The sequence below is a fragment of the Elaeis guineensis genome, chromosome 14, assembly GCF_000442705.2.
Source record: "Elaeis guineensis isolate ETL-2024a chromosome 14, EG11, whole genome shotgun sequence".
Taxonomy (NCBI): domain Eukaryota; kingdom Viridiplantae; phylum Streptophyta; class Magnoliopsida; order Arecales; family Arecaceae; genus Elaeis; species Elaeis guineensis.
Window position 1 is genome coordinate 62,246,884 of NC_026006.2, and position 8,189 is coordinate 62,255,072.

Below are 8,189 nucleotides of genomic sequence, written 5' to 3' on the forward strand. Positions count from 1 at the left end.
TATTGACACCCCACGTCTTCATTTGAAACTGGAAAAGCATGTTACACCTCAATATAATTAGGACTGTCAATTTGGACATTGGATTCTATGATAGAGCCCGACTGTGTTAGACTTTATGTCCTAAGACACCAAGATGTTATCTTGCTACTTGTCTATTAACGGAGTTCCATAGTGTTTCACCCATCGACATGATCAGGTGCTGAAAGAAGTACCATGTTATAGTGAATATGTATGTATGTATGAAGGTGATATAAATGCTCCATGCATGGCATGTTCATGTGGCATTTAGTATCTAATTACTTGCTTGGCACTAGTCATTTCAATTAACTAGCATAAGGTGTACGCATGATAGATATGAGATTTTTATAAAATTAATGTAACAGCAAGAAGCTAAAATCGGTGTTTTGCTGTTGTGCACTCTTTTATCTTTTCTAATGCACTACCCTTAAGATAGGAATGAGGTTTTCCGGTCTTAATTTCCTCCCTGGGGCAATAGTTCCGATACACTAAGGTTTACGGGTCCGGTTCAGGTTGTATCTTTCGTGCGAAAGAATGATTGATCTTCTTTACATTCATCGTTGGATCTCCCCAGCGTGAATCTCAAAGCTCTCCGAACACCCACATTCATCCGCATGCACAGATCTCAAAGCGACCATGGCATGATGTGGCTTGAGCGAAGAGAGGGTGAATCCTTCAGAAGATTCGAACCCTGCCCCTACAGCCGGCATGTTGTTCCTTCTACATAGCAGTTCATGGGGACGTCCAATTGCAATACCCCTGATGCAATCATTGGAACTGTATAGCCTAATGGGCTTTCTAGCCCGATCAAAAGTGGGATGGGCTTAGTGACCTGGGTTGCAAGCATTTAAAACCCGAATCCCGTATTAGAACATGGAAGTTAAAGCAACTTTCACTTGGGCTGGGGCCTAAGTAAGACTCTGTAAGCCCATTAAACTTCTGGTGCAACCTGTTAAAGTTGATAAAGAACAACAACAATCAACATATCTCAGCCTAGGCTTCCCTCTATTAAAGGATACCAGCAGAAATCTAAATGCCATTTGGAACTGTCCAACCACAAACTGAGTAATGCGAAAACTATTCACATTGGAGAAGCAGGAAAGTTATATGGCTTGCTGCAGCTTGTCAGCCTTCCAAGATGCGAAGACAAACCCCCTTTGGTAGGCAACAGCAGACCAATATTTCTAATTAAGATCTCTCGATCAGTTTATAGATCTACATCCCTACATAAAGCTCTTTGGGTTCCTTCGTGCTGGAGAAAGCAGAAGTCTTCGTGTGACACCAAGTGATGGAATTGATTTGGCTGGAGCCGGACCAGTTCCAATCCGAAAGGCTATTCTGGAAGCTCAGGAAAAAAATTAAAGAAGGCTGTAAATCTTATCAACTTAGCACCAGTGGTCTAGTGGTAGAATAGTACCCTGCCACGGTACAGACCCGGGTTCGATTCCCGGCTGGTGCATGTAAATTTTTTTTTACAAAAAGCTGGTCTGGTCTAATTATTGCATATAATTTTTTTCCTACAAAAAAAGCTAGTCTGGTCTTTCAAAAAGGAAGAGGAAAAAAGGAAAAAGCTAGTCTGGGCTTTGAAGAGCTTTTCTTTAATGGAAGAAACAAAATAGCGCTGTGATCCGAGTGTGTTCATGGAGTCACTCTGTACGTTTAAAAGTTAGTAATCGACTGGGGCTTTATTTCACCTGGAACTAAAAGATAACCTCAACATCATAATTAATTGTTATGGAAGCAAAGTCACCATGGCTTTTGGCTGAAATGGATGTGGCCCAAACAAGTACTTCGCTTATCGAACAATAGCATGTAATTTTTTTCCTTCAAAAGATCTAGTCTGGTATATCAAAAAGGAAGAAGAAAAAAAAGAAAAAGCTAGTCTGGGCTTTGAAGAGCTTTTTGTTGATGGAAGAAACAAAATAAAGCTAGGATCTGAGTGTGTTCATGGAGGCACACCGAACATTAAAAAGTTAGTAATCAGCTGAGGTTTTATTTCTTCTGGAATTGAAATATATCTTCAACATCATAATTAACTTTTATGAAATAAAGTCGCCAGGGCTTTTGGCTGAAATGGATGTGGCCTAAACACGTAGTTTTCTTATCTAACAATAGCATGTAACTTTTTTCCTTTAAAAGAGCTAGTCTGGTGTATCAAAAAGCAAGAAGAAAAGAAAGAAAAGCTAGTCTGGGCTTTGAAGAGCTTGTTCCATGATTGAAGAAACAAAATAAAGCTAGGATCTGAGTGTGTTCATGGAGGCACACTGAACATTAAAAAGCTAGTAATCAGCTAGGACTTTATTTCATCTGGAACTGAAAGATAACATCAAAATTAACTTTTATGAAACAAAGTCGCCAGGGCTTTTGGCTGAAATGGATGTGGCCTAAACAAGTAGTTTTCTTATCTGACAATTTTCCTTCCTTCTTTAATTTCTTCCTTCCTCTTTGCAGAATGATTGAAAGCCGTCCTTAGGTTCTCTATAATGCTAAAATCAGTGCGATTCCTTTGTTCAATTGTCCAGCTGACCTTGACCAGGACTACCACCTTGGTTACATGCTTATCTGAAAGCCTAATGACAGCTCATGTGGCGCATATGGTATTTGAAAAAAAAAAAAAACTTGTCCCAAGATGAATCAAAATATCAATAAAATAATGTATTTTTAATCCTAATGACGACGCTCCTAAGTTACGAATTTGGGGCATGAGGAGTTTGTTCGACAGAGACTCGATGTATGTGTGGAGATAATGTAAATTATTTACAGTTGACGATGTCCTCTGATTCTTCATCCATGTTTCCTTGGCTGAAACATTGTTTTTTAATTCTAAGTTGATTAGAATAACTTCTTCCACCAACTAGTTATATGCTAGTAGCTTTGACATCATTCTTATCTTCCTAGTAGTCTTAGATTTGTGTTTGGCAACCATAGAAAGCCTCTTTTGCTTCCTTTTTAAGTATTAATTAATTAAGAAGGACAGAGTGCAAGACAGAGCAGTCTAGATTATTGTTTTCGATGATGAAACAACCATAGAGTCCAAAAGGAATATACTTAAAGCTGTGAGGAACAATACTAGTTTATTGTTCATCTGATCAACATCCCACCAAAATTTAAACAGGCAAGCCAGCAGAATCTTTTTGCTTCGTCTCTTCCATGCAAATTTTCAATCAGCAACTAGTATTTATCTTAACCATATCCAAGAGTTTATAATGTCCAGTTTTCTGTTCACAAATTAAGCGAAGGTCTATATGCGCCTCTATTCCATTTATCCTCGTAAATGGACAACTTAAAGGAAAATAAGTTCAGAAATTCATATATGCAGACAATTATCAAAGGCAATTATAAATCAAATAAAACCTTATTTAAAAAGATTTATGAACACAGTGAGGTTGCCTTAAGGCAGCATACATATTTGTACATGTTGGGATATACCGACTGACCCCTGTACGCCAACTTATCTTCGGATCGGTCCGACCGACGTCCGACTCTACCGATCGGACCGACGGACGACTCCGACAACGACACCGACGGACGACTCCGACAATGACTGCCGACAATATCCGACCGAAGGTATGTCGACCGAACAGACTCATACTGTTTTCCGACCGGCCAAACGGCCGAGCCTAAATCACCGACCCACTGTCGAGGGTGGCAGCCGACATCCGACTTCCGCAAGGCACCAGACCAGCCGATGGTGTCCCTGGGTCATCACCCGACGTCTCGGCAGCCGAATACCGACATATAGTCGGCTAGACCACCCAAACGCTGTACGATCGCTATGGGCAGTTGTCCTGTCAAGGACATGCGGCATGGCCGCCCTGAGATATTGTCAAGCCAGAAACACAGATTGATCTCAGTGACTTGACAGCCCCCGACGATTTGACAGCCCGTGGTAATTTGACACCCCCGACGATTTGACAACTCCTCAGTTGTCTGCACCATTAATGATGGACCATACCGTATTCTACTATAAAACGGGGTAAGACAACAGTATTGGTAAGTTCCAAGTCCTAAGTCCCAAGGGCTGAGTTTCGAGAAGCGCCTCTTAGCTCTTGAGCTCTCTTTCCCTCTCTCTCGCTGAGCTTCTGATTTTCTACTGTTGCCTAGTCTCCTCTCTGACTTGACCGTCGGAGGATCTCCGTCGGAGGCATCTCCGGTCTGTGAGGACTTTTCTTGTAGGTGCGCGACACCGGCGATCGGACGACGGGGGGATTGGCCGCAACAGATTTGGCGCGCCAGGAAGGGGTACTGGACAAAGGTAAGCCAGCGAGCTCCACAGAGTTTGAAAAATCTCTTGAAATGACGAAAATCAGAGCTCAGTGATCGAGAGCTACCGGATCGGCGAGGCGCTCTTCCCGTCGAAAAGAGGCCCCTCCTTCACCGTCCATGACGGAGCCCAGCTCTCCACACCCAGTAGTAACCACGGAGGTGCAAATCGCGGCGATCATGCGGCAAATGACCGTTCTGACAGACGCGGTCAAAAACCTCCAACAGAAACCAACTCAGTTACGACAACCGTCGGCAGAACAACCGACGGCGTACCCTATGTTGTCCAGAAGCAGCCACCGACGTCCGCGTCAACTTCTATCTCCTCCTCAAGAGCAGCCGTCTCAGCACTCTCACCGAAAAAGGGAGAGGCGGCCATGGCGTGACACCCACCGGTCTCAACGTCCCTCTTCTTCCCAGCTGGAGCGAGCGAGGAAGGAGAAGCGGCCACGGACACCGTCCGCCTCACTCTCAAGTTCGTCGGGAGGTTCGACCCCTGGGGTTTCACAACACCGACGGTTGGACGACTACGAACGTAGGTTCGAAGAAATCGACCGTCGGCTTGCCCAACTCCAGGTGGATGGTTAGAAGTCTTCAAACGATGTCGACTTCCGGACCACCCAACCTCTCTCCCGATTTATCCTCGACGAACCGATCCCTAGTCGGTTCAAGATGCCTCATGTGGAGCCTTACGACGGCTCCACCGACCCAGTTGACCATTTGGAGAGCTACAAGGCTCTCATGACAATTCAGGAGGCAACCGATGTCCTCCTCTGCATCGGCTTTCCCGCCACGCTTCGTAAAGCTGCCAGGGTCTGGTACTCCGACCTTCGCTCAGGGAGTATCCACTCCTTCGAACAGCTCAAGCATTCTTTCGTGGCTCATTTCAGCACCAACCGAAAATTATCACAAACCTCGGACAGTCTTTTCTCTCTCAAACAGGAAGAAAATGAGACACTTCGACACTTTGTGGCCCGATTCAATGCGGCTACAGTTGAGGTCCGAAAACTCAACGAAGACATGGCTATCTCGGCCATGAAGAGGGGGCTAAGGGGGTCCTGATTCATATATTCCTTGGACAAGACCCTCCCTTGGACGTATGTCGAATTACTGGAACGCGCGTATAAATACATGCGCGCGGATGAAGGAGCTTCCGATCAGTGCCTGACCGAGGGCACGGGCCAGAAAGAGAAGCGAAAGAAAAATCGAGCTCCTACTGAACCCAACAGGCCCCATCGATAGATGGGTCTCGCCCCGACGACGGAGTCCGAGACCGACGCATCGCAGGTATGACTCCTGCACCCCTCTCTCCACTCCTCATGCGCAGATCCTGATGGAGATCGAAGGAGCGGAATATCTACGACGACCTCGGTCTCTGAAGGCAAAAGGCCTCGACCAACGCGGCTCGATAGCTGAATCTGTGCCTCGATCGTCGATCGCTGAACCGACGGCTCGATCATCGAATCTACGGCTCGATCGCCGAACCTACGGCTCGATCGCCGAACCAACGGCTTGATCGTCGAATCTACGATTCGATCGTCGATCGTCGACTGACGGCCTCTGCCTCTGAAGGCAAAAGGCCTCGACCAATGCGGCTCGATCGCTGAATCTACGATTCGATCACCGATCATCGAATCTACGACTCGATCGTCGAATCTACGGCTCGATCGTTGATCATCGAATCTACGTCGAATCTATGCCTCGATCGTCGATCGTCGAACCGACGGCTCGATCGCCGAATCTACGTCGAATCTACCCTCGATCGTAGATCGCCGAACCGACAGCTCGATCGCCGAATCTACGCTGAATCTACACCTCGATCGTCGATCGCCGAACCGACAACTCGATCGCTGAATCTATAGCTCGATCTTCGATCGTCGAATCTACGGCTCAATCGTCGATCACCGAACCTACGGCTCGATCGTCGAACCAACAGCTCGATCGTCGAATCTATGGCTCGATCGTCGATCGCCGAACCGACGGCCTCCACCTCGGAAGGTAAAGGGCTTCGACCAACGCGGCTGGCTAACTTGCCGACTTAGCTTCGACTAAGAAGGGCAAAATGTCAAGACGACCGCAATTCGACTTGTGACATACCGATTTGGTCACGATCGATCGAAGGATATTCGGCTTGCCACCATTTATCATATGTCCTGACGTGCACGTCCGACCAAGAGCCGGATAATGGATATTCGACTTGTCATCGTTATCCTATCCGAATACGTCGGACACTACTCGACTATCAGATTTTACGACAAAGATCGAAGGGATGGAATATCTACGACGGCCTCCGCCTCTGAAGGCAAAGGGCTTCGACCTGCGCGGCTGGCTAATTTGCCCACTTAGCTTTGACTGAGAAGGGCAAAATGCTCAGACAACCGTGACGTATCCGCCTGACCAAGGTCCGGGCAATAGGTATTCGACTTACAACAAACTGACTTGGTCACGACCGATCGAAGGATATTCGGCTTGCCATCATTTATCATGCGCTGCGACGTACCCACCCGATCAAGGTCTGGACAATGGTTATTCGACTTACAACATACCGACTTGGTCACGATCGATCGAAGGATATTCGACTTGCCACCGTTTATCATGCGTCCCGACGTGCACGCTCGACCAAAGGCTGGACAACGGATATTCGACTCTTCATCGTTATCCTATCCGAATACGTCAGACACTACCTGACACTATGGAATGATCGTGCCAACGGGCTAAGTTCGCTAATCGGTCGACACCTGACCTGACGTACACGCCCGACCAAGGTCCGGGCGGCGGATGCTAGACCCTACCGAACGTCCTAGTGAGATATGTCGGAGCTACGACCTATGCACTCGGAGATGGTTCGGACGATCAAACATATTCAACCGCATGCGAGAAAAAGTATGAAGTCTTTGATTTTGCTAAGTTAAAATTGGGTCAAAGTCCGATTACAAAAAGTGGAACGAAGCCCGATTACAAATATCAAAGACTAAATAGGAAAAAGAAATACGAAGATAACGGGCAGATACCCCGACTATTCGTCAGAGTCGACTTCTTGCATCGGGTGGAGTTCGGGAGCAACCGGCATGCCCACTCGGGTCGGGGAGGGACCAGGGGTCGGAGCCGTCTCATCCTCGGCAACTCGTTCCGTCGGCAGTGGGTCGGCCTCTCCCTCTGCGGCTTGATCCTTCGACCCTGGAGGGATGATGCCGCTCAAGTCAAGCTCTGGGTGCAGACTCTGAATCGCATCCTGGGCATCCTCGTACCCCACCCGATAGGAGGCGAAGCCGCTCTCGAGGAGCTCCTCCTGGTACTTTTTGAGCCACAAAAGTCCTCCACTGCCCGACTCAGCGCCTCCTTGGCCAACTCCGCCTCCACCTTCACTATGTCGGCGTCGGCTTGGGCGGAGGACAAGTTCTCCTTGGCCTTGGCCAAGTTCTCCAGGCTAACGCGAAGCTGTTCGCGCTTGGCCTCGAGCTCCCTAACGCAGCCGTCCTGCTCCCGCCGCAGTCAGTGAACGGAGCGGGTCTTGCACTGGATCTGCTCGCGAGCCAACTGAAGTTCGACCTCCAAGACGGCTAGGCCGTTGGTGAGCCGGGAGATTTCCTCTCGAGCCTAGCCTCATGATCGACCGATAGCTTCAGCTGGTCGACCAATGTCGCCTTCTCAGCCTCGACGATCTCGGCCCTTCTCTTCCAGGCCGCCTGAAAGTCGTCGAACCTCCGATACCCGGTCTCCAGCTCGGACATATTGTAGATCAGCTGCAGGTAGAAGGCCGGTTGTCAGAAAACTGAATGATTGGAAAACAATAATGAAGAGGAGGAAGAGGAGCTCACCTGGATCATGTCGGTCACCAGCCGACTCTTCATGATCTCCCGGTTGGTCGGGAGGATGGTTGCCTGGCACAACCTCCTGGCCAAATCATG

General features: G+C 47.8%; 1 non-coding gene across 1 annotated transcript; it reads left to right on the plus strand.

Annotated features, from left to right (window-relative positions):
- Positions 1-1,406: 1,406 nt before the first annotated feature.
- On the plus strand, positions 1,407-1,477 carry TRNAG-GCC (transfer RNA glycine (anticodon GCC)). Its single transcript has one exon. It is a non-coding gene; the product is annotated as a tRNA-Gly (tRNA).
- Positions 1,478-8,189: the final 6,712 nt, after the last annotated feature.